Source organism: Neomonachus schauinslandi, chromosome 11 (genome assembly GCF_002201575.2).
Source record: "Neomonachus schauinslandi chromosome 11, ASM220157v2, whole genome shotgun sequence".
In the NCBI taxonomy this organism is placed as follows: Eukaryota; Metazoa; Chordata; class Mammalia; order Carnivora; family Phocidae; genus Neomonachus; species Neomonachus schauinslandi.
The window spans coordinates 40,155,920-40,181,720 of record NC_058413.1 but is presented as its reverse complement, the minus strand read 5'-3'; the positions used below and the strand labels follow the sequence as shown (position 1 = coordinate 40,181,720).

Genomic DNA, 25,801 nt, shown 5'->3' with positions numbered 1-25,801 from the left:
AGAGATTTCAGATGGCACATGACCGGAATATATGATGGGAGAAATTAAGTTTAACTGCCTATTATTGAACACCACAACATGGTCTAGTTTTCACAAAATCAGATGGATTAGAACAAATTTTGCAAAGGGAAGAAGATACTGAACTGCAATTAATCTTCCACAAGCATATTGCCAATTTATTTAACCATTTTCCTGGCTACCATATTTGGTAATGATATGACATCGTTCTGAAAGAGGGAATCTGGATTTTTTTAAGTGAGTTTGAGATACAGTTTGTTCAATAGCAAATACACTTATTCTGAATATTTCAAATTAATGTTACCTCTTATTTACTGACAAAGGTATAAAATAGTTTGAAAAATATTTTAACAGTGAATGTGGCATTTTTTCACATCATCAATTCATTTGCTTGCTCTATCCCCAGTATCAACCCAAAGCAGTATATGCTAAAGTAAATTCAACTCTAAGTAGTAAGGGTAAGCTCTCTGTTAACAGTTGAATTACCATATTTTAGCTTCCCAAAAGATTATCATGCATGTATACTCAAATGGTAATAAAGGACTTAAAAGGTTGTCCAAAAGTAACCTAGTGCTTCAGCTATTTTTCTGAGGCTGCTACACTGACATGCTCCATTAATTTTTTGAAATAAAACATCATTTGATGACAAACATTTAGCAGGAAACAATTTCACACATGCTAATTCAAAATGCAAACTTTAATACTAATGTTCTCCTAATTCAAGCTGAAAAGACAATATAACTAGTTTTTGAATGATGATTGTATGCCATCTGCCAAAATGTCCCAACATAGAGTAACCCAGTGATGATCACAAGGCTGTAGCTACTTTAAATTCTTCAAAAGAGGGCAATTAAATTATTCAGTTCAACTTTGGGATACCATTTGCAGACCCAAAAGAATTAATTTAAAAGCTCTTGGCTTCTTCTGTGGTAGACATTCATTTACAATTTAAATTTAAATCTCAGAAAAAATAAAACAAGCCAGTCCTGTTTCCCATCTAAATATTTTCTGATCTTAAAATTCAAGATAAGTAAAAAAAGAGAAATAATTTGAGTTCAACAATGCAAATATTTCTCATCTAAAATGAAAATGAATCTAAAAGAAAATTAAATAATGGCACCCCATGGAACTGAATACTATGCCACCATTAAAAATAAAATTATGAACAGTGCATAACTGTGGAAAATATTTGTTAAAACTGTAGCAAGTATCTACATATCTCTATGCATACAACATATATAGGTGTAGGTGTATGTATAGATAGAGATATGTAGATACTAAATGCCAAACACTGCTTAAAGCAATGTATTAATTTAATCCTCAAATTACATTAAGTAGCTATTATCTCTAGTATACAAATGAAAAAACTCGATACAAATTATATAATTTGCCCAAGTTCATAGTAGCTAGCAAGTGGTGAGAGAACTCAAATCCAGGCACTGCTAATTTACTATATTTTTATGTTAACAGTTACCTGGAATAAGTGTCTAAACATACCTTATCCTGTATTAATACCAACTGTCTTCCTCAAGGCTAGTTAACTCATCTGCATTAATAAATTTTATTGTTTTGTTTAATTCTATCATGAAGCAATTAATGCTATTTAGTTATAACATGTGCCAATTTATTAGTTAATTTATTATCATATGACTAGCAAATTTATTTCAATGAGGATATGAATTCTTATTTTATTCATCCCCTTTTTCTACTCTACTGTAGTTGTTAAATGAATGTCTCAACAACTAGGGAACTTAAGACACTGTTCTTTTTATCAAAGAGAAGCTCAAATTCTGCAACAAACAAAAAAACAGACTAAAAGAGCTTATTAATAAGTCAACTAAAACTGGGACACCTGGGTGGCTCAGTCAGTTATGCGTCTGCCTTCAGCTCAGGTCATGATCCCAGGGCCCTGGGACTGAGTCCCACATCAGGCTCCTTGCTCAACGGGGAGCCTGCTTCGCCCCCTGGCTGCCGCTCCCCCTGCTCGTGTTCTCTGACAAATAAATAAATAAAATCTTAAAAAAAAGCAAAAACTAAAACTGAAAAATCATGTGGTTGAGTTTAGAATGAACAAGTGGGGCAGAAAAAATTATCTTGGAAACTAGCGGGGAGATGGCAACAGAAAACTAAAATTAGGAGAGGAGGAGGTACCTGGCTGACTCAGTCAGTGGAGTGTGTGACTCTTGATCTCAGGGTTTTGAGTTTGAGCCCCATGTTGGGTGTAGAGATTAAAGGAAAACTCTCAAATAAATAAAAATAGGAGAGGAGCTTCATCTGTTCTAAAAGGAAAAACTCCAGTAAACAAGATAATATTCTCCTATCTCTATGATTCATGGAGGGAAAAAATTCATCTGACCAAAGTAACCAAGTACTTTGGTATTAGGCACTATACAACTTCGTAAAAAAAGATAATATGGAAGGGGCGCCTGGGGGGGCTCAGTCGTTAAGCATCTGCCTTCGGCTCAGGTCATGATCCCGGGGTCCTGGGATCAAGTCCTGCATCGGGCTCCCTGCTTGGCAGGAAGTCTGCTTCTCCCTCTCCCACTCCCCCCTGCTTGTGTTCCTGCCCTTGCTATCTCTCTCTCTTTAATAAATAAATAAAATCTTGGGCGCCTGGGTGGCTCAGTTGGTTAAGCGACTGCCTTCAGCTCAGGTCATGATCCTGGAGTCCCAGGATCGAGTCCCAGGATCGAGTCCCACATCGGGCTCCCTGCTCAGTGGGGAGTCTGCTTCTCCCTCTGACCCTCCCCCCTCTCATGATCTATCTCATTCTCTCTCTCAAATAAATAAATAAATAAAATCAAAAAATAAATAAGTAAATAAAATCTTAAAAAAAAAAGATAATATGGAAGAATGTCCAGGTGTTTGTTGGGTGAGATTAGGTTAGCACTATTCAATAGGAATGGAATGCAAGCCACACACTGAATTTAAAAATTTTTACAACTACATTAACGGAAAGAAACAGATGAAATTAATGATACACTTTATGTAATCCAATATATTCAAAATACTGTCATTTCAATAGGTAACCAATATAAAAATACGAGTGGGACATTTTATCTTTTTTATATTGTCTTCAAAACATATATTTTACACTTACACATTTCAAACTTAGACTCGCCGTATTTCAAGTGCTCAAAAGACAAAGGTGGCTAATGGACAACTTACGGTTAGAATTTATAAGGAAAGGAACAAAACGCATCGTGAACAAACTCATTAATTTCTGGATGGTAAGGAAAAATTTATCTTCCCAAAGGGAAGTCATCCCTTCCCTCAAGTCAATAAAATATCTCTAATGTCTATTAGTTAATTTTCTGGGGAAGAAAAATTTTGTTTAAGTTCTGTAGATGACATATAGCCTTTTAACTAAGGTCTGTCTTACCATTCTTGATAAATTTTTCATTTTTAAAGTATACAATTTCTAATTGTTCTACAATTAGCAAACTATTAACATTTCATAGATAAATGTGTTTACAATCGACCACACAGGATTACAAAATTACAAAAAGATTAACTATTTAAGTATAGGGGAAAAAAAATCATAAAGCCAAAATAACCCATGGAATTCCTAGTTAACCTCAGCATAAAGAAGCCCATCCTAATAGGATTCAAAAGCTAGGAAGAGAATATTCAAATATGTATTTATTAAAAAAAAAATTTTTTTTGGTAAACAAGCACCACATAATTTATTCATTTCTTCAATAAATATTTATTATTGGGTGTATACTAGATGCTGAAAAGCAAAATAAAAATAACTTAACCATTAGGGGTGCCTGGCTGACTAAGTCAGAAGAGCACGTAGCTCTTGATCTCACGGTCCTGAGCTGGAGCAACAGATTGGGTGTAGAGATTACTTAAATAAACTTAAAAAAAAAAAAATTAACCATTAAAAATATCAATGAAAAAACAATAAACTTGGGGTGCCTGGAAGGCTCAGCCTGTTAAGCGTCTCCTTCAGCTCACTCAGTTCATGATTCTGGGTTCCTGAAATGGAGCCCACACAGGGCTGCCTGCACAGCAGGGAATATGCTTCTCCCTCTGCCTCTGCCCACCCTCACTCATGCTCTCTCTCTCAAATGAATAAATAAAATCTTTAAAAAATAAAATAAGGGGGGTGGGAGGATGGGTTAGCCTGGTGGTGGGTATTGAGGAGGGCACATTCTGCATAGAGCACAGGGTGTTATGCACAAACAATGAATCATGGAACACTACATCTAAAACTAATGATGTAATGTATGGGGATTAACATAAGAATAAAAAAAAGAAAATAAATAAATAAATACATCTCTAAAAAAATAAATAAATAAAATAAAATAAAGTTATACCTAATATACCAAATTGATAATATACAGAGAAAGAGAAAAAATACTCATCACACCAAAACCTGTTAAGATACAGTAAGTAAATAAAGGAAAATTTAGTTTTTTTTTTTTTTAAGATCTATTTATTTATTTATTTATTTGACAGTGAGAGGGAGAGAGCACAAGCAGGGGGAGCGGCGGGCAGAGGGAGAGGATGAAGCAGGCTCCCCGCTGAGCAGGGAGCCCAATGTGGGGCTCCATCCCAGGACCCCAGGATCATGACCTGAACCAAAGGCAGACGCTTAACCAACTGAGCTACCCAAGAGCCCCGAAAAATTTAGTTTTAAATGATACTAGAAAAGTGGAAAGGTTGAAAAGTGAATGAAATAAGCATCCATCTCATGATGCTTGTGTTCCCTCTCCAGCTGTCTCTCTCTGTGTGTCAAATAAATAAAATCTTTGGGCGGGGGGAAGAAATTGAATTAGCAGTCAAAAATATTTTCAAGAACACTGCAGGGCCAGACGGCTTCACTGGCTTTATATAAGGAAGAAACAATAACCTTTCACAAACTCTTCCAGAGAACAAACAAGAAGGTATGCTCCCCAAACTTTTTATGAGACTACTATAACTGATAACAAAACCAGGCAAGGATGAGAAAATTACAAACCAATCTTACTCATGAAATACAATATACAAAAAGTCCTAAACAAAACAGCAAACCAAACTTAGCTGTAAATACAAAATTCAATTTACCACATCAATAAAGAATTAAAATAGAAAAAGCATATGTTCATCTCAATAGATATTCTTAGCCAACTACGAACAGAAGGGAAGTTCCTTATTTGACCGTGAGTAGCAACAAAAATCATACCTAATGATAAAACCTTGAAAGTTTCCCCCTTTGACCATGAACAAAAACCAGGATGCCCACAATCACTTCTATTCAACACCTTATAGACTCCTAGACAGCACAGAAAAGAAAAAGAAAATTTAGGGTCAAAAGGAAGAAACAAAATATGCAGATAAAGTAAAAATTCCAAAGAATATGTAGATAATAGCAATGCTAGATTTTAGCAAGATTATTGGAAATGATTCTAATTTATAAAAATCAATTGTATTTCTATATATCCACAACAAATGGTTTAAAAAGGCCATTTTCAACACAATAATATTTACAGTAACACACAAAACCCACTAACGCAATACATGTAACAGGAAGTTGTGGGGGAAATTATAAAACTTTACTGACAAATACTAGGAGTATCTGAATGTAAGGGATATTTTTCCATGTTTACAAACTTGAAAACTTAATTTTATGAAGATGCCACCTCTCCTGAAATAGATCTATAGGCTTGATGAAATCCCAATCAAAATTCAACAGCTTTTAAAATAAAATTTGACAAGGTGATTCTAAAATTTATTCAGTAACCAAAATGGCCAAAATAGCCAAAACCCTCTTGAAAAAGAACAAGGTGGGAAGATTTGCTCTACCCAATAAAGACTTACTCTAAAACTAATTTTATTTAAGATAATATGCTATTTATGCAAGAAGAGATAAATCTAATAAAGAACAGGCTAAGAGGTCAAAAACAGAAACACACCTGCACAGACACCTGATTGAAGACAAGTGGTGTATCAGAGCACAGGGAAAAGAACTGTCTTTTCAATAAATGAAGCTACAACAAATAAAGGGAATATGAGATGGATTCCTACTTCTCTCCTTAAGCAAAAATCGACTCAAGGCAAACCAAACATCTAACTGTGAAAAGAAAAACTAGAATCAGAGAAAGGAAAAACTTCTTAAACAAGACACAAAGCACTAACCATAAGAGAAAAAATAAATTTAACTATAATCCACAACTTTTGTTTATCAAAAGACACCAAAGAGGATGATAAAAATAAGCCACAGAAAGGAAGAGATCTTTAACATATAACCAAAGGACTCAAATCCTAGATAAATAACTTCTACAAATTAAAAAGAAAGATAATCGTAAGAACCTTCAAATAACATTACCCACCACAGTCCCTAGTAGGAACTAACCTGGAAGTAGTCATTAGCTCAATCTCTAGTTCCGCTCTCATCTCCAGAGGTCAGGGGGTGGGGTGGGGGGTGTGAAACTGAAAGTTCCAATCCTCTAAACATGCCTCAAGTCTTTCTGGCGACCAGCCCCATTCTGAAACTATCTAGGGATCTCGGACACTATTAATCTCATTAGCATACAAAAGAAACTCTAGAAATTCCAAGGGCTTTAGGAGTTGCATGACAGGAACCGGGCACAAAGACCAAATATTTATTTTTTATTACATCAGAGTTCATTCAGTGGAATTCTATACAGTAATGCCAATGAACTACAGCTATAAGAAAAAAAATGAGTAAAACGTAGAAACATGACAAGCACATGGACACAAAAATACATAAAATGATTCCATTCACATAAAATTCAAAAACATGGGCGCCTGGGTGGCTCAGATGGTTAAGCGTCTGTCATCAGCTCAGGTCATGATCCCAGGGTCCTGGGATTAAGTCCCGCATCGGGCTCCCTGCTCCTTGGGAGCCCGCTTCTCCCTCTGCTTTTCTCTCTCTCTGTCTGTCTCTCATGAATAAATAAATAAAATCTTAGAAAAAAAAAGTTCAAAAACATGAAAAACTATATTGTTTAAGAATGCTTACATAACAGTAAAACTGTGAAGAAAAGGAAAGGATTCCCAAAAGTTAGGATAGTGGTTACTCATGGAGGGAGGCAGAGATTCATGACCAAGGATAAGTACATTGGGGACTTCTGGAATACAAGCAATGTTCTAGTTCATTACCTATTGACTGGTTACACAAGTGTTTATTTTACAATTACTTGTTAAATAATCATATATGCTTTATGCACTTTTCTGTGAGTTATTTCATAATAAAAAAAGAATCCACTACCCACATTTTTTAAATTTAAATAGTTTAAATATTTTCATATCATATTATACATGGTATGTGAAAATTACCACCACCTGCAATTAACAGTATGTGGGGGTTTTTTTAAAATTCACATGTGGCAAATTATATGAACACAAGAAGCTCAACTTTTTAATAATGTCATAAAAAATACAAATAAGAGCAATATTGTCCCTTTTCGTTTGCCAATCTTTAGGCTAAATTAAGGACACTACTCACTCATTAAGGGATATGGAGAGGGACACCTGGGTGGCTCAGTCGGTTAAGCGTCTGCCTTCAGCTCAGGTCATGATCCCAGGGTCCTGGGATCGAGTCCCGCATCGGGCTCCCTGCTCCGCGGGGAGCCTGCTTCTCCCTCTGCCTCTGCCTCTCTCTCTCTCTCTCTCATGAGTAAATAAATAAAATCTTTAAAAAAAAAAAAAAGGGGATATGGAGAAAGGGTAATTAAGACTGCAAAAGAAAACAACAAATATGGTTTCCCAAATTTTTACCATCTGTGAATCACTTAATGGGCATTGCACATAATATGATTTATGTCAAAAAATTCATTGCATTTTAAAATACAACATTTAAAATAGATACTCCTACCAGCGAGAGATGATTGCACACCCTCACCATTTATGTTATATCCAACAAATTTATTTTTTTCTTTTAAGATTTTTATTTATTTGAGAAACAGAGATAGCGAGAGAGAGAGACAGCACGAGCGCACACGAGTGGGGAGGAGAGGGAAAAGCAGGCTCCCCAGTGAGCAGGGAGCCCAACGCGGGGCTCGATCCCAGGACCCCGGGATCATGACCTGAGCCAAAGGCAGATGCTTAACTGAGCCACCCAGGCGCCCCTCCAGCAAATTTATTTTATTTAAATTGAATTAGAAAATCCTAATTAAAAAAAAAAGAAAATCCGAATTATAGCTTGTCAAGAACGCAACAATGTTTGGGCGCCTGGGTGGCTCAGTCGGTTAAGCGTCTGCTTTCGGCTCAGGTCATGATCCCAGGGTCCTGGGATCGAGTCCCACACCGGGCTCCCTGCTCGGCGGGAAGCCTGCTTCTCCCTCTCCCTCTCCCACTCCCCCTGCTTGTGTTCCCTCTCTCGCTGTGTCTCTGTCAAATAAATAAATAAAATCTTTAAAAAAAAAAAAAAAAAAGAACGCAACAATGTTTGATGGTAACTCCATCAGATAGTTATTGATATGTACATAAAATCTGATAGGCTCCACCTTCAAATATTTCTTGAATCTGAGCATTTTTTCTTTATATTCCTACTACCATCCTATACCAACCATCATCTGTTGCCTGGATTATTGGAATAGCTACCCAATCTGTTTCTGCAAACCCTCCACCCTCTACCTTCAGACTACTCTCAACACAGCAGACAGAGTGATATTGAAAAACTTTGATCTTCTTACCCCTCCACTCAGAACTTTCAACAGTTCCTATCTCACTCAGAAAAAAAGTAAAATCCTTATAAAAGTCCACCAGGCACTCTAATATCTGGTCCCCCTATTACTTCTCTCCCATAACTCTCCTCTCTGCTACTGACCAACTAGCCTCCTTATTGTTCTCAAATACATTATCCTTCTGAGAGCCTTTGCTCTTCAGTTCCCTCTAGACTGCTCTTCCCCTGGATAGCTGAATGGCTCACTCTCTCACCTTCAAGTATTCATTGAGGAGGTGACATGTGAGTAAAGTCCTCCCTGATAATCAAGTTAAAACTGCAACTTTCTCTAACTCCACTGTCTATGCACTTTACTTACCTTTTCCTTAGTAATTAGTACCATCCAGTATACTACAGATTTTACTTATTTTATTGTCTAGCTTTCCCCCTCTAGACTATAAATTTAATGAAGCTGGGATTTATCTGTTAGACTCACTCCTATATCCCCAGCACCTAGAACAATCCTAGAACAAGCAAGCTTTCATTCAAATGTTTGTTAACAAATAAATGAAATTTAATCTAATATGGACCAGATTAGGAAGCAATTCTTCATTGTAGAGTGCCTCTGGTACTCAGTAAGATACTTAAAATTACATAAAAATATCTTACTCAAAATGAGTATTTTAAACTAAGAGATACCATAGATTTTTCTAGTCCATTCTTGTTGCATTCATTTTCATTTAAAGTATTTGGAAGTCATCTTAAATGTGCCAAATTATAAACCATTAATTTCTTTCTCTGAGGGAAATTAATAAACCATTAATTTCTTAACAGAAGTGTGTGTTACTCTCAGAATTGTTCTTCAGAGCCACATGGTCCTTTCTAGTCAGACCAAAAGACATCACTATTTTGAAGTACTTGTGAAAAATGTAGTTCGTGTCTGCTTGTTGATTAGAAATATAGGCCTTGGGGTCAGGAGAGCAATTTTGCTAGAGATGAATCTTGAGGCTTTACCTATATAAAACTAAAGACCTGAAGTCATGACAGTAGTTGCAATTGCCCTGGGAGAATGTGTAATGTGAAGAGAAAAAAGAGAGACAAGGAGGAAATCAGAAGGGCCACTAATACCTAAGCAGGAAACAAAAGGTCAGAGGAAAATAATAGGTGTGAAGACTGGTATCAGAGAAATAAGGAAATTCAACATCCCTTTAAGAAGGATGTGGTTAGTAGTGTTGGAAACTACAGAGAGGTGACACAGGATAAAGGTTGAAAAAAAAAAAAAAAACTCAAAATCTAAGAGCTCGTTTTTGATTATTTTAATAATAGTTTCAAGATACAATTAACTTATAAAATTCACTATTTTAAAGCATACAATTCAGCTGTTTTTATATATTCAGAACTGTGCAACCATCACCCCTAACAAATTGCAGAACATATTCATCACCCCCAAAAGAAACCCTTTACCCATTAGCAGTCCCTCCTCCTTTCCCCATCCCACAGACCCTCAGTAGTGATTTTTCAAAGAAAACAATTTGGAGAAATGCAGAAAACTGAAAAAGGAATTGCAAATGGCAAAGGCATATTATTATTATTATTTAAGATTTTATTTATTTATTTGACAGAGAGAGAGACAGCGAGAGAGGGAACACAAGCAGGGAGAACGGGAGAGGGAGAAGCAGGCTCCTGGCTGAGCAGGGAGCCCGACGCGGGGCTCGACCCCAGGACCCCGGGATCATGACCTGAGCCGAAGGCAGACGCTTAATGACTGAACCACCCAGGCGCCCCAAGGCATACTATTCTTTCAAGTCATTGACAGTACAGGGAACTAAGAGAGACAGGAGGTGTCAGGAATGGCTGTTTAAAATGGTTTAAAAAAGGCCTTCAACATATAGTAGATTGAAGACAAGAATTCAGGGTACAAAGACAGAAAGACACCTAAGACGAGATTCACACTAGCTTAGATACTGGGTACAGCTGGATATGAATCAGAAGCATAGATGAAGGGTCTGTCTTGAAAAGGAGAAGACATTTTACAAAACAGAGGTGATAAAGGTAAGGAACTACTAGGTCAATAACTAAAAATGGAGGACTGGGGGAGCCAATGGTGGAAAGCAGATTTTCACTACCCAAAGTTTGGTAGAGTTTTAAATACTTCATCATTTGTAAGCTAAGCTTTACTATTTTAAAACAAAGGTAGGGAAAGGGATTTTCCTGTTACTAGGATATACAGAGTGGCAAGATACTGTCTCACTTCAACAGTGAAAAGCAAGCTAAATGAGCTTTAAAAAAATATTTTTAAGAAGACATCAGAGAGCAAAGGACACACATTAAAAACCCTAATGAAGGGGCGCCTGGGTAGCTCAGTTGCTTAAGCATCTGCCTTTGGCTCAGGTTGTGATCCCTGGTCCTGGGTTTGAGCCCTATGTCGGGCCCCCTGCTCAGTGGGGAGCCTGCTTCTCCCTCTCCCTCTGCCCCTCTCCTCTACTTGTGCTCTCTGTCAAATAGATAAATAAAATCTTCTTAAAAAAAAAAACAAAACCTTGGGCGCCTGGGTGGCTCAGTTGGTTAAGCGACTGCCTTCGGCTCAGGTCATGATCCTGGAGTCCCGGGATCGAGTCCCGCATCGGGCTCCCTGCTCAGCAGGGAGTCTGCTTCTCCCTCTGACCTTCCTCCTTCTCATGCTCTCTGTCTCTCATTCTCTCTCTCTCAAATAAATAAATAAAATCTAAAAAAAAAAAACAAAAAAAACCCCAAAACCTTAATGACTTAAATTCCCAAAAGTGATAAGCTTCTCATAGGAGAGGCGGGTCCATTGTTATTCTCATCCCTGGTACAGAAGAGCAGACAGGGATAAGGAAAAACACCTTAGACTTTTGATAAACACTTTTAACAGCCACGTGTAGGCTACCATTACAGATTAGAATTCTGAGGTGTGATGGAGGTAAATCTGAGTGGCCTAAAGCCCTGGATTAAGAATTATAAGGAGCCCCAGGCATGGAACAAGTCTGTACCCTTCCACCAACTCTTTCCCTCAGGTCTTCACTAAATGCATAGGTAGCACACTGAAAGCTGGGGACAGAGCAGAAGAGCTGAAAGAGATCCCCCCTTAAAGTATGTGGGCCTCCCTGAAGTATAAGAAATCCACTTGAGGCACTCCAAGCTTTTAGCTACCAATGGCTGGGGATGGGGCAGGAGAGCTGAGAAAAAAGCCCTCCAAAGCATTCTAGGCCTTTATGAAAGATAGGCGCCCTCCAGAGGCTGGGCTAAGGGCAGCAAGGCAAAGATCTCCCGAGACACAGAAGCCAAGAACAGAGAAAGTAGAGAACAAAGGGACTTCCCGGCAACCTTAAAAAAAAAAAAAAAAAAAAAAAGCCAGCAGCTAGGCTACAAAACAAATCTCTAGAATCAAGTCAGTGGGGGTGCCTGAGTGGCTCAGTTGGTTAAGCGCTGCCTTCGGCTCAGGTCATGATCTCAGGGTCCTGGGATCGAGCCCCACATCAGGCTCCCTGCTCGGCGGGAAGCCGACTTCTCCCTTTCCCACTCCCCCTGCCTGTGTTCCCTCTCTTGCTGTCTGTGTCAAATAAATAAATAAAATCTTTAAAAAAAAAAAAAAAATAGAATCAAGTCAGTGTTCAGATCCCAAATCCTTCTGAAGAGAAAGTCATCACTGCCACCCAAAGTACTTCAACCCAGTGATAAACTGAGTCAAATTAAAGTTGCAACAAAGCACAGACCCATCTTACTTATAAATCAGACTTTCTCAGTTCAGTGGCCTGACAGAATAAGGTACGTTTAAGTTGTGCTAATATATAATCCAAGATTATGAGACAAAGAAAATGTGACCTGGAGCACCTGGGTGGCTCAGTCGGTTAAGCATCTGCCTTCAGCTCAGGTCATGATCCCAGCGTCCTAGGATGGAGCCCCACTTTGGGCTCTCTGCTCAGCAGGGAGCCTCCTTCTCCCTCTCCCTGCCGCTCCCCCTGCTTGTGCTCTCTGTCAAATAAATCAAATAAATAAAGAAAACCTTAAAAGAAAAGAAAATGTGACCCACGGTCAAAGAAACAGTCAAAACAAGCAGATACAGTGATGGCCCAAATGTTGGAATTCTCAAACAGGAACTGAGGATGAAATTACTAATTAGGATGAAAATACTAAATGATCTAGCAGAAAAAAATGAAGGAGATGCATGGAGGGAGGGGGTGGCAGTTTCAGCAGAATGATACAAATTACAAAAAAGAATCAAACAGAAATACTAGAAAAATAAATCAGAAATGAAGAATTAGATCAACTGAAAGCATTAGAAAAGACTAATAAACTCTAAGACAAATCAACAGGACACATCCAAACTACGACAGAAAAAAAAGGAGAAAGATAAATCAGCATGCCTGTGGGACAATTTCAAATGGTCTAACATTTATAACTGGAGTCCCAGGAGAGGATAGAAGAGAATAAAAGAGAAAAAATATTTGAAAAGAAAATGGCCAAGAACTTTCTGCAAGTAAAGAAAGACATCAACCAGGGCGCCTGGGTGGCTCAGTTGGTTAAGCGACTGCCTTCGGCTCAGGTCATGATCCTGGAGTCCCGGGATCGAGTCCTGCATCGGGCTCCCTGCTCGGCAGGGAGTCTGCTTCTCCCTCTGACCCTCCTCCCTCTCATGCTGTCTCTCATTCTCTCTGTCTCAAATAAATAAATAAAATCTTTAAAAAAAAAAGACATCAACCAAACAAATCTAAGAAGTTTAGAAGCCCGAGCAGAATAAAAATATACTAGAGAATGAACCTAACGGGATCACAGAGTACTGTAAACAACTACTTGGAAAGAAGTGGCTTCAGTTCTTACTAATATTCGTGAAGTCAAATGAATCTAATATACAGAGTCTAGTCCTAAAGAAACCAGGGAGGTTTCTATAACGACTTGTAAATTTTAACCTTTTCTCCAAATTTAGATATGTTAGATATACAGCTATATTTCTAGTTTCTTATTTAAGAAACTTTCTTATTTAAACCTAATTTTAGGGTATTAAGGAGGGTACGTGTTGTGATGAGCACTGGGTGTTATACGCAACTAAGGAATCGTTGAACACTACATCAAAAACTAATGTACTATATGTTGGCTAACTGAACATAATAAAAAAAAATTAATTAAAAAAAAAATTAAACCCGGGGCGCCTGGGTGGCTCAGTCGTTAAGCGTCTGCCTTCGGCTCAGGTCATGATCCCAGGGTCCTGGGATCGAGCCCCGCATCGGACTCCCTGCTCAGCGGGAAGCCTGCTTCTCCCTCCTCCACTCCCCCTGCTTGTGTTCCCTCTCTCGCTGTGTCTCTCTCTGTCAAATAAATAAATAAAATCTTTAAAATAAAAAAAAAATTAAACCTAATTTTACTCTGGATTTTCAGTGAAACTTTTTTCTTTGGGTTGGAATGTTTTCTGATAAAAATTTAAAATAAGCGGGGCGGGGCACCTGGGTGGCTCAGTCATTAAGCATCTGCCTTCAGCTCAGGTCATGATCCCAGGGTCCTGGGATCGAGCCCTGCATTGGGCTCCCTGCTCAGGGGGAGGCCTGCTTCTCCCTCTCCCACTCCCCCTGCTTGTGCTCCCTCTCTCACTGTCTCTCTCTGTGTCAAATAAATAAAATCTTAAAAATAAATAAATAAAAATAAAAATAAGCGGGGCGCCTGGGTGGCTCAGTCAGTTAAGCATTTGCCTTCAGCTCAGGTCATGATCTTGGGGTCCTGGGATCGAACCCCACGTCGGGCTCCCTGCTCAGCAGGGACTGCTTCTCCTTCACCTTCTCTGGCCCCCCCTCTCATGCTCACTCTCTCTCTAATAAATCAGTAAAAAATCTTTAAAAAATTAATAAGCTAAATCTCCAAACTCAATTATCAAAAATCAAAAATATTCTCAAAAAAAATATCTAAAACCTACACCAATATGAACTTTCTATAATTAAATATTTCCAAGGAGGAAAAACACTAGTATATTCAATTATTAGGTGTGATAGGAAAAAAAAGGTGTCAGAGACAGTCACGTGAGCTTCACAACATTCAAAGATATCTATCTGCTTTGCAGAAAAAATATATAAGGAAAACCAAAATGGAAACCGGGAGACCAATTAATAACTGAAATAATCTAGAAGAGAACTGGTAGGGCGCCTGGGTGGCTCAGTTGGTTAAGCGACTGCCTTCGGCTCAGGTCATGATCCTGGAGTCCTGGATCGAGTCCCGCATCAGGCTCCCTGCTTGGCAGGGAGTCTGCTTCTCCCTCTGACCCTCCCCCCTCTCATGTGCTCTCTCTCTCATTCTCTCTCTCTCAAATAAATAAATAAAAAATCTTTAAAAAGGGCGCCTGGGTGGCTCAGATGGTTAAGCGTCTGCCTTCGGCTCAGGTCATGATCTCAGGGTCCTGGGATCGAGTCCCGCATAGGGGTCCCTGCTCCTTGGGAGCCTGTTTCTCCCTCTGCCTTTCTCTCTCGCTCTGTCTCTCATGAATAAAGAAAAAAAAAAATCTTAAAAAAAAGAGAACTAGTAATTACTTGAACTAGGTTGGCAGCAATGGAAATATTAAGAATGGTTTTCTTTTTTTTTTTTTTAAAGATTTTATTTACTTATTTGACACAGAGAGAGAGCACAAGCCGGGGGAGCCGCAGGCAGAGGGAGAGGGAGAAGCAGGCTCCCCATTGAGCAGGGAACCTGATGTGGGGCTCGATCCCTCCTGGGATCATGACCTGAGCCGAAGACAGCCGCTTAACCAATTGAGCCACCCAGGCACCCCAAGGATGTTTTTTCTTAAATAAGCAAACAAAAACATTAAGTTTAGACAGTAAATGAAATGAGGGGGAAAAGAGTGATGTGATAAAGAATGATTTAGTTGTGGGTAGGGGGATACTATTTTTAATGGTATAGTCAGGGAAAAGATGAAATTGTAGTGATAACCTGGACATAAGGGGTGAGTCATGGGAAAAGCCACGACTTCCTAAGCTTCACAAGTTTAAAGATGGGATAAGCCTAGCCAGCTCCCACATTCTTTAACCTCCATACCACACTTTATAATTATGCTTTGCCCAAGTACTATAAGCAATTAATAAAGGGCTTGATTCTCCCTGACAGTCATTATACTACTTTCAGCTCTTAGGAGCAACATTCTATACATAAAAGATTCACAACAGGGCATTCATCAAGAATGCATTCTATATCTGTATATATGTATCACTGTTTAGGAGGGGGACATGGAGGGGGGAATACAGTTACAGCAAGAGATTGCTGTTGAAAAGACATTTTACAGACAAAGCAGTTTTCAATCTAACTCAAAATCCTAACAGTAGCACTGCTTTGTGAAGATAATTACTGAACTTTGAACCACTTTATTGTCCATTCATTTAACATGAATCATTAAATATACTCTGACATTACCCTAATTCCAACATGACAAATAACAGTAAGCTTTTGTGCTAAATGTTATGGTATATTCCTCCATTTCCAACATAGCTTAAGATAGGAAAACATAAAACTGAGTTACAACTGAGAACCCCCCAAAATGAAATGATGAATAATGAATAATGAAAAGCTGACATGAATTATTTCCAGAATTTTCCCCCAAAACTCCGTAATTTCTATGGCTAACAAAATCTTGTTTTCAAATAACACCAACTGCATTAAATTGGTAGTTTTATAGAACAGTGATAACAAAGAAGAGAAAATGATGTAGTAGCAAGACTTGAGGCTCAAATATCAGACCTCTTAGTAACTGTGTAATCTTAAGCAAGCTACTTAATCTCCCTTTGTCTTAATTTTCTCATCTGTAAAAGATCCTGTGCTGTCAGGCTTAAATAATATACATAATGACTAGTTTATACAGACATCTAAAAAAATATATATGTATTACATCTTTCCAATTACTGGAACCACCAATATATTCATACCACTAAAAAAGGGCAGCTTATTGGGGCGCCTGAGTGGTGCAGTCAGTTGAGTGTCTGACTGGTTTCAGCTCAAGTTGTGATCTCAGGGTCATGAGACTGAGCACCCCCCACCTCACCCCGCCCTGCACTGGACTGCGTGCCCACTGTGGAGTCTACTTGAAATTCTCTCTCCCTCTCCCTCTACCCCTCCCACTTATGCTCTCTCTCTAAAATAAATAAATCTTGGGGTGCCTGGGTGGCTCAGTCAGTTAAGCGTCTGCCTTTGGCTTGGGTCATGATCCTGCTCGTGCTCTCTTTCACACGGTCTCTCTCAAATAAATAAATATTTAAAAAAAATAAAATAAATAAATCTTTAAAAAAAAGGAAGCTTATCACCAATAATCACATGGAAAGATGTTCAATATCATTACTCATTAAGGAAATGCAAACCAAAACCACAATGAGATACCACTTCATATCTACTAGAATGGCTAAAATTTTAAAAATGGAGAATAAGTGTTGATAAGGATGTGGAAAAACTGAAACCCTCATACTTTGTTGATGGCAATATAAGATGGTGCAGCCACTTTGGAAAACACTTTGGTGTTTCCTCAATAAATTAAACATAGAATTTCCATATGACCCAGCAATTCCACTCCTACATACACCCAAAAGAATTAAAACAGAGTAACTGTACACTAATGATCACAGCAGTACTCACAATAGCTAAAAGGTAGCAGCAGCCCAACTGTCCATCAAAAAATGGATATACAAAATGTGGTTTTGTTTTTTTTAAAAGATTTTATTTATTTATTTGACAGAGCGAGAGAGCACAAGCAGGGAGAACAGTAGAGGGAGAGGGAGAAGCAGGCTCCCCACCAAGCAGGGAGCCCGATGTGGGGCTCGATCCCAGGACCCTGAGATTATGGCCTGAGCCGAAGGCAGACGCCCAACCATCTGAGCCACCCAGGCGCCCCAAAATGTGGTGTTTTATTGAATCTCAAAAGCATTACGCCAAGTGAAAGAAGTCAGACTCAAAGGCTGAGGCACCTGGCTGGCATGTGACTCTTGATCTTGGGACTGTGAGTTCAAGCCCCACGTTGAGTGTATATAACTAAAAACAAAAACAAACAAAAACACCTTTAAAAAAAAAACAAAACGGGGGAAGTACGACTTCCCCAGAGTTGCAGATGACCATTTTTTTAAAAAAAAAAAAAAAAAAAAAAAGGCTGAATACACCGTATGATGCCAATTTACAGGACTTCTGGGAAGGCAAAACTATAGGAATAAAAAAAAAAAAATCAGTTGTCTGGAGGGGAAGTGAAAGACTGATTATAAAGGAGAATAAGGATACTTTTTGGAGTGATAGATTCTGTATCTTAATTGTGGTGGTGGCAGTTAAACGCTGTCACTCTCTTCAACTCCTAGAGCTGATACCTAAAACAAATGAATTTTACTCTAAATTATATCACAATAAACCTGATTTAAAAAAAAAAGGCTCTAAATAGTTACAGGGTCATGTCATACATTTCAATACAGGCAGAATTCCAGTCTGATAGATGTCATTATGAGATCCAGGCTACATTCCCTGGAGCCAAAGACCACCTTTTCCCAACTCAGCACTGTAGTCTAAAAGATATGTACACACTAAACTAAAAAGAGAGGTCAGAACAGTTATAAATCACGTTATGAACACATATAAAGGGATTTAATAAAGCAACTTGGTTACGGATACTCACAGCACTATGGTTTTGTTTATAAGTATACCTGGGTCTCCTTTAGAGCTTATCTTGGGGGGAAAATACATGCTTCGCATAATTCCCTAAACTGCACATAAAACATCTGAAAAAAATGTTTTCCTGTTTCCTAATTAGACAGGTGTTTTTTTCCGTGTCTATCACTCCAACATCCACATTCTTTTCCGACCTCACCAGAAGGCAAAGTACCTGCATTGATTTCCCTCTATTGTCTCCTCTCATTTTCCCTGCCCTTTTATCTTGAAAGAGGCTTTTGTCTTTGCTTTTCCCTCTCATTCCACAAAACTATTAGTTTTTTCTTTTAAGTAGGCTCCACACCCAAAATGGGGCTCGAACTCACAACTCCAAGATCAAGAGTCAAAAGCTCTGCCAACTTAGCCAGCTAGCCCCATAACAGAACTTTAATACTTAATGTCTCCCTGCCACCACTGATATTTTCTGAAGATAAACCACCAACTTCTGTTTTTATAGGAAAATAATTAAAAAAAAAAAATAGCCTGTTTCAATTAGGATTTCCCATACTGCAAATTTTTTTAACCAATATTCCTAGCACTGCCTATTCCTTTCTCTTCGCATACTCAAATTCCTTATCAAATCCCTACTCATTTCACAACAGGAACTAACATTACTCTGCTGCTCGTTTATAGTCACCCTGGGTCATGATCCCAGGGTCCTGGGATCGAGCCTCACATCGGGCTCCCTGCTCAGCGGGGAGCCTACTTCTCCCTCTCTCTCTGCCGGCCGCTCTGCCTACTTGTGTTCTCTCTCTGTCAAATAAATAAATAAAACCTTAAAAAAAAAAAATCCCACTTGCTTTTGTACCCAAATAGCTAAATTAAAAATTTTAAGAAACCCAAAAAGTAGTTTAAAATTGTACAAATCTCCTTATTTATTTTTTAAAAAGATTTTATTTATTTGACAGCAGGAGAGCGAGCGAGAGAAAGCACAAGCAGGGGGAGCAGCAGAGGGAGAGGGAGAGGGAGAAGCAGACTCCTCGCTGAGCAGAGAGCCTCATGTAGGACTCAATCCCAGGATCGAGGGATCATGACCTGAGCTGAAGGCACTCAACCGACTGAACCACCCAGGCACCCCTACTCCTTTTTAACTGCCTAAAAGGTCAATGTGCACTCTCCCATTGTGTTTTTAATCCATCACTTGTAAATAACAGATTGCAGACAAAAAGAAGGGATACAACATATACATAAATGTACAAAATAAAGGTATCAAAACTATAACTCCAGCAGAGAACAGAGAAAACAATTTTTCTTCTAGTCTCAACCTTAAGCCTGTGAACAACCTGAAAGATATCCTATAGCAATCATTCCCAAGTATGACCATAATTCCAATCAAAAAAGATTCGTCTGAATACCATCAAAATGATAAGAAATTATCAATTACTGGTAATACATTTCTCATAAGAGTTGCCTTTCCTTTTCAAGCAGGAATCCAAGATAGAAAAGCAGAATTTTCATACTGTATATCTGCATTGTTCAATATCGTAGCTACTAACCACAAGCAGCTACTGAGTGCTTGAAATGTGGCTAGTCCAAAGTGAGATGAGTTTTAAGTGTAAGATGGACACCAGATTTCAAAGATGTACCCCCCCCCAAAAAAGTAAAATATCTTACATATGTGGCTCCCATTTAGTATTTCTACTGGACAGCATTTATTTAGATATAAAATCTCAAAATTAAAAAATGGATACCAAAGTAAGCAGCTTGCTTAATATCTTACTGCTTGGTAGTATCACAGGTGATACTTTTACCTGCCTTAATTTATTCTTGAAACATGAGAAATATAATAAAATGGATAATTTATGTTAGCAAATTAAGTAACAAGTTACAAAGCATTAAAAAAAGTGCTTTGCACAGCTGCTCTGAAAAGTTTGGTCTGATGCTCTGATAAGAACTCTGAACTCTTGGGAAATTCAACACCCTCGTTAGGTATAAGTTCACTTATTGAATGTGCTTACAAGTGCAAAAACATTGCGCTAGATTAAAGAAAGATTCCTGGACATGGAACTGATGCAACAATCTTCAAGTGAAAATTTTAGAAGCATTCATGGCAGAAGGGAGAAACAAAGAATCAGATGCTTAATACACAGCTAATTACTTATAATTTTATAGTTATATATATAATATATATTATAGTTTCTAACTCCTAAATGCAAGCACATCAACTTTGATGTTGTGAAAAGGTTGTGAAACCTATGGATGAAAACATTAAAATACACTGCCTGCCAAGAAAAACTGCAAGCAACATGCTTTTCAGTACTCAAAAACGGTCTTACTATTAAACTAGGAACTGTATAGACCTCAGCTAGGTCTAATTTGCCATGGTGAATAAGAGCACTAACACCGAGTACAGCACAATGCTAAAAGGAGCCTCCTGTAGAAACTTAATCACAAGCCAAGGAGGCAAAAGTACAAAGTCTCTTCTGGAATCAGCGTTCCCGGACCTCCAAACAGGCTTCCCCTTTATACTATCTCTTCACAGCTCTTTTAATAGCTTTCTTTTTCCTACATCTCTTTTAAGCTGTGGCTTTGATACTCCAATATATTAAACAATTTTCCCAACAGAGCTTTTCTGACACCCACCTGGAAAGATTTTAGGGTACCTCTTTAATAGGTAATCTTGTTCAAAGACGAAGACCTCCTTCCTTACTCTCAACACTCACTGTTCAAAATAAAAATATAATTACAACCTCAGCTTCTATCAGGCTAATTAACAGAAGGGAAGGAACTACCACAGGCTCTCTTCCACGTTTTTTATTCCCAGACTTTCCTCCTCACTTAGTTTTCTTCCTCATTTCCCTCCTCAATCCCTGCTCCCCCCGAAAAAATTTCCACTAGAGAATTTTTTAAAAATCCAGCTAGAGAATCTCCTTTTTAAAGCCAAACCATTTAGTTAGGAAAATAAGTATGTACTTTTTTCTTCAATTATGTATTGTTCCTCTGTCACTCAGGAAGAGTTAAGCAAATATTTTTAATCTGACTGCACTCCCGGAAAGATGATGCGTTAAACACACACTTAAATAATACTGTTTTCCCGAATCAAGTGGATTCGCGGCAAAAAGGCAAACCGGGAGAAGTGAGAAGAAAAAAATCATTATCCCAAAAGCTGGAGATGGGACAAGGAGGTGGAGGGGGAGGGGGGTTACACAACTGAGAAGTGCAACACAGTTCGCCAGAATCTAACAATTCAACAAGAGAATAGAACCGGCCACAGTGACTCCGGCCCCGTACCAAAGGACAAGGGGGTGGTCTCCCCTCCCCCTTGGGACAAAACTAACTCCCAGGCGCACCACCTCCCAGCCCCAGCCAAGAGGGGTCTAATGGGGGCGCGGGCCCCTCGCACCTTAGGCGGGGCTGTCAGAAACCGTCTGGGTGGAAGCAAGGCCCGGGGAGGTGAGTCCCGCTGGGGAAACGCCAAAAGTACCAGATAGGGGGTCAAAGGCGAACACCCGGGGACTGGGGCCGCAACAAGGGACCCTCCCAGCCGGGCTCCCCGGGGTCCCTAGCTGCCCTTGGACAGCAGGGTCCCAGGTACCGGCCTCCGCCGCACCTACCACTCCTCACCTCACACTGCCCGAGCCTCTGTCTCCACCACAAACCGAGCCGCCGCAGCAGCCGCGGTCCGAGCCATTTCCCTCCCAGCCGCCTCAGCCGCCGCCAAGAGTCTCGACGGACTCCGCGGCCAGCCAAGCAAAGCACGTCACTTCCGACCAGGGAAGCACCGCCTTCCGCGCCCAGGCTTCTGGTGGATTGGCTGGTACAGACGGCCTACCTGATGTAGTGGGCGGGGCTTGGGCGCGTCCCGCGAGGCTACAGCTCGGGTAGTGGGGGCTTGGCTGCCGCTTCCCCTGGGCAGTGCCGGGTGGCCTCAGGATGTCTCTCCCTGTAGCACCAGACCAGGGGGTGGGGGTGTACCTTCGGGGACCCCAGCCGGCCACTTCTCCGGCCGGGCGTCCGTCAACCACCGAAGTACTGTATTGTTCCCGTGCCCTCTCCAGGGACTCAGCAGTCTCCTCCAGCCTGGCTGTAGTTCCCAAATTCGTGGTTTTGGCCCCAGGCCAAGGCGAGGTTAGTTTGTGACTGGAAGACTGAAAGGAACAGGCAAGATAGAAAATCATGCACTCCAGACATCATTTACCGACTACTCACGGTGGATCAGGTGCTGTGGGGCGTGTTTTTAGCCCATCACGTGGATTGCGTAAAGCTCTTTCACATTGGTGTCTCATTTAATCCTCAGCAGCCAGGTAAGGAAGATAGCTCAATGATAACTCACAGCTGCACGGCCCTTCTCTACATTACGAAATATCTTTACATACAATCTCCAAAATAATACCTGCCTCATGAGAATTGAATGAGATTATGCTTGTAAAGTTTAGGCTTTAAATGTCTGATTTTAAAATTACATAATCATGTCAAGCAGATAGGAAAATTATCCCCATTTACAGATAGTGAAGCTAGGAGCAGGATTCAAATTCAGTTCTGACTCCAATCTGTAGCATTTTACAACAGATTGTCCCTTAAACAGTAAAGAGAAGGGGACATGCTCCTTCCACAGGCTTACAATCTAATGTGGTAGACTGATTTGGGCTTCAATTCTCAGTAAAAAATAACCACAACAAAAACTATACACTTTTTTTTAAATTGTAAATGCTGTAAATAGAACTTCCCTCCAACAAATAATGGGAAAGAAATCTTTTCTCTCTCCCTTTTTTTTTTTTTTTTGGTAAGGTGGATGTGAAATGGATGAAGCCCTCCAATCACTCTAATAAACATGCCTACACCTCCCAGGAAATGAGACTGGACAGAGTTGCTACTCTATGGAGAAGCCTAGAAGCAACTGTATTCCTTGAGGCTGTGGCTACCAGCTCTTGTCCACCCACCCTTCCTACTAGAGCTTTCCATCTCTTCCTCCCCTCCCCCCCCCACTTCCAGGCAGACTTTACACACCCTAGAAGAATGTCCCTTAGGAATCTGTTTAGTTCCACACCATTGTTCTACTTTATCTTCTCATCAAAGGAGGAATTCCTAGAATTGGCAGCTCTTTCACAAGATTAAAAGGGGAGGGGAAAACGATTTATCTCAGCTGCTTTCCTAGCTTCCGCTCCAGAACTGAGTGTGCCTTCAGAAAAGAAGAGACCTTGAGAGAACACTGTGTCTTGAGGGAAGATTAGCTGTTTGACTTTTTTTTTAATCTTTCTTATATTTTTTCTTATGAGAAATATTTTCTCTGGGTCTCAGCAGCACAGGGCCCTTGATGAGTGAATTTCTTGTAGTTCCAACTTCATTATTTTATTATGCTTCTCAAATGGCCAATACTTAGTAGCCTCTGATCAACCAGAAGGGTCCCAATAAAAAGAGAAAGGGAGTTTGATGGTTCTCCAGTTTCCAAAAAACTAGCATTCACAAATTGCCAAGTGTCAAGAATTGAACTAGTAGCCCTCTCTTAGCAGCTCATCTCTCTGGCAAAGGGTGTATGAGGATGGTTGTGTCAGCAGGAGAAACACAAATTTCTAGGACAGACTGGTGCTGCTGTCATTTGGAACCAAAGAAAACATAGCTGGCAGCCATTTCTCCCTCTCCTACCAGGTTCAATATTAAGATTTGAAAGTAGAGAAAAGAATTGAGGAGGCATTATATTTTTAAGTGTTCCAATCCTAACCTCCCACAGAGTACTTAACAGCACCACAAATATTCCCAAACTTCTTCTAGAACCAAATGAGAAATGGGCAACCTTTTTTTACTACAGGTTAAAAAAAATAGAGAGAGAGTGGCTGATATTTACTGAGCGTTTAAGGTCAGGCCCTCTTCTTAGTGCCTTACAAGTCATTGAGTTCCTCTAACAACCTTAAATAGTGGTGCCATTATTATATCCTCATTTTGTAGCTGAGAAATTTGAAGAACAGAGAGGATAAGGAATTTGCCTGTAGTCACACAGATACGAAATGGTACAACTGGGATCCAAACGCGGGTCTAACTGTAAGGCCCAAGCTCTTTGACCTTCACACTGGCCCCCAAAAGGCCATGGAGATTTTAACAGCAATAACATAGCTATTAAAGGCCATTTATCAGGAAACCTGTTCTTCACCTTCCTTTCCCAGTGCTGATCCCCAACCCTGCTGGGTCCTATACCACACAACTTAAAACCTATGGTTTTTACTTCTCAGAGATCATTACCTAAGGCAGGTAACACTGTCATAGAGAAATGACATTAAGAACATTAAATAGCCAAACTATAGAAAGAGTCCAAATGTCCATCAACTGATGAATGGATAAAGAAGATATGGTATATATATGTGTGTTTATATATATATATAAAGATATGATGTGTATATACATTTATATATATGAAGAAGATATGGTATACACACACACACAATGGAATACTACTCAGCCAACAGAAAGACTGAAATCTTGCCATTTGCAAGGATGTGGATTGATGGAGCTAGAGTGTATAAAGCTAAGTGAAATAAGTCAGAGAAAGACAAATACCGTAGGATTTCACTCATAGGTGGAATTTAAAAAACAAAATGGATGAACATACACTATGGGGGAAAAAGAGAGGGAAACAAATCATGAGAGACTCTTAATGATAGAGAACAAAGCCAAGCAAAGCACGTCACTTTGCTTTGGTTGATGGGGGGGATGAGCTAGATGGGTGATAGGTATTAAGGAGGGCACTTGTTACGATGAGCACCGGGTGTTCAATGTAAATGATGAACCGCTGAACTCTACACCTGAGACCAATATTGAACTGTATTGTCAACTAACTAGAATTTAAATTTAAAAAGACCACATTAAATGTGTAGATAATGAAAGGATGTGAAGTTTGTAGAAGGAATATGAAATGTTTGCCTTGTAATTCATTCAGCAAAAAAAAAAAGTACTGAGCCCCTGTTTTCAATATATCAAGCACTATTGTCTGTACTGCGGATACAGTAGTGAGCAAGATGAGGTGTCCCTGATCTCATAGAGCTTAGAGTCCAAGTCCAACAGGGGAGACAGACATTAAACACGTAATTAATTAATCATTTATCTAAATTGTAGTAAGTGGTATGAAGGAAAACTATAGGGTTCTTTGCTTTAAAATGGAAGGCAGAAAGGCCTTCCCTGAGGAAGTGGTGTTGAGCTGAGATCTAAAGGATGAGTAGAAATGACTGAGGATGAAGTAAGCAGAAAGCATCCCAGGCAGAGGGACAGTGTGTACAAAGACATTGAGGGAGGGGCGCCTGGGTGGCTCAGTCGTTAAGTGTCTGCCTTCAGCTCGGGTCATGATCCCAGGGTCCTGGGATTGAGCCCCGCATCGGGCTCCCTGCTCTGCGGGAAGCCTGCTTCTCCCTCTCCCACTCCCCCTGCTTGTGTTCCCTCTCTCGCTGTGTCTCTCTCTGTCAAATAAATAAATAAAACCTTAAAAAAAAAAAAAGGACATTGAGGGAGGAAGGAGCATAGTTCAACTGAGGAACCGAGAGGCCAGTGTTGCTGTTGTACTGCGAACAAGAGGGA

General features: G+C 39.6%; 1 protein-coding gene across 1 annotated transcript in view; it reads right to left on the bottom strand.

The window, feature by feature from the left end:
- Window positions 1–21,977, bottom strand: part of PIK3C2A (phosphatidylinositol-4-phosphate 3-kinase catalytic subunit type 2 alpha) — a 98,308-nt gene extending 76,331 nt beyond the window's left edge. Inside the window, exon 1 of the mRNA XM_021685318.2 lies at window positions 21,866–21,977. The gene's annotated coding sequence lies outside the window, so the exon portion shown is untranslated. The remainder of the gene's footprint in view (window positions 1–21,865) is intronic.
- Between the last annotated feature and the right edge of the window lie 3,824 nt (window positions 21,978–25,801).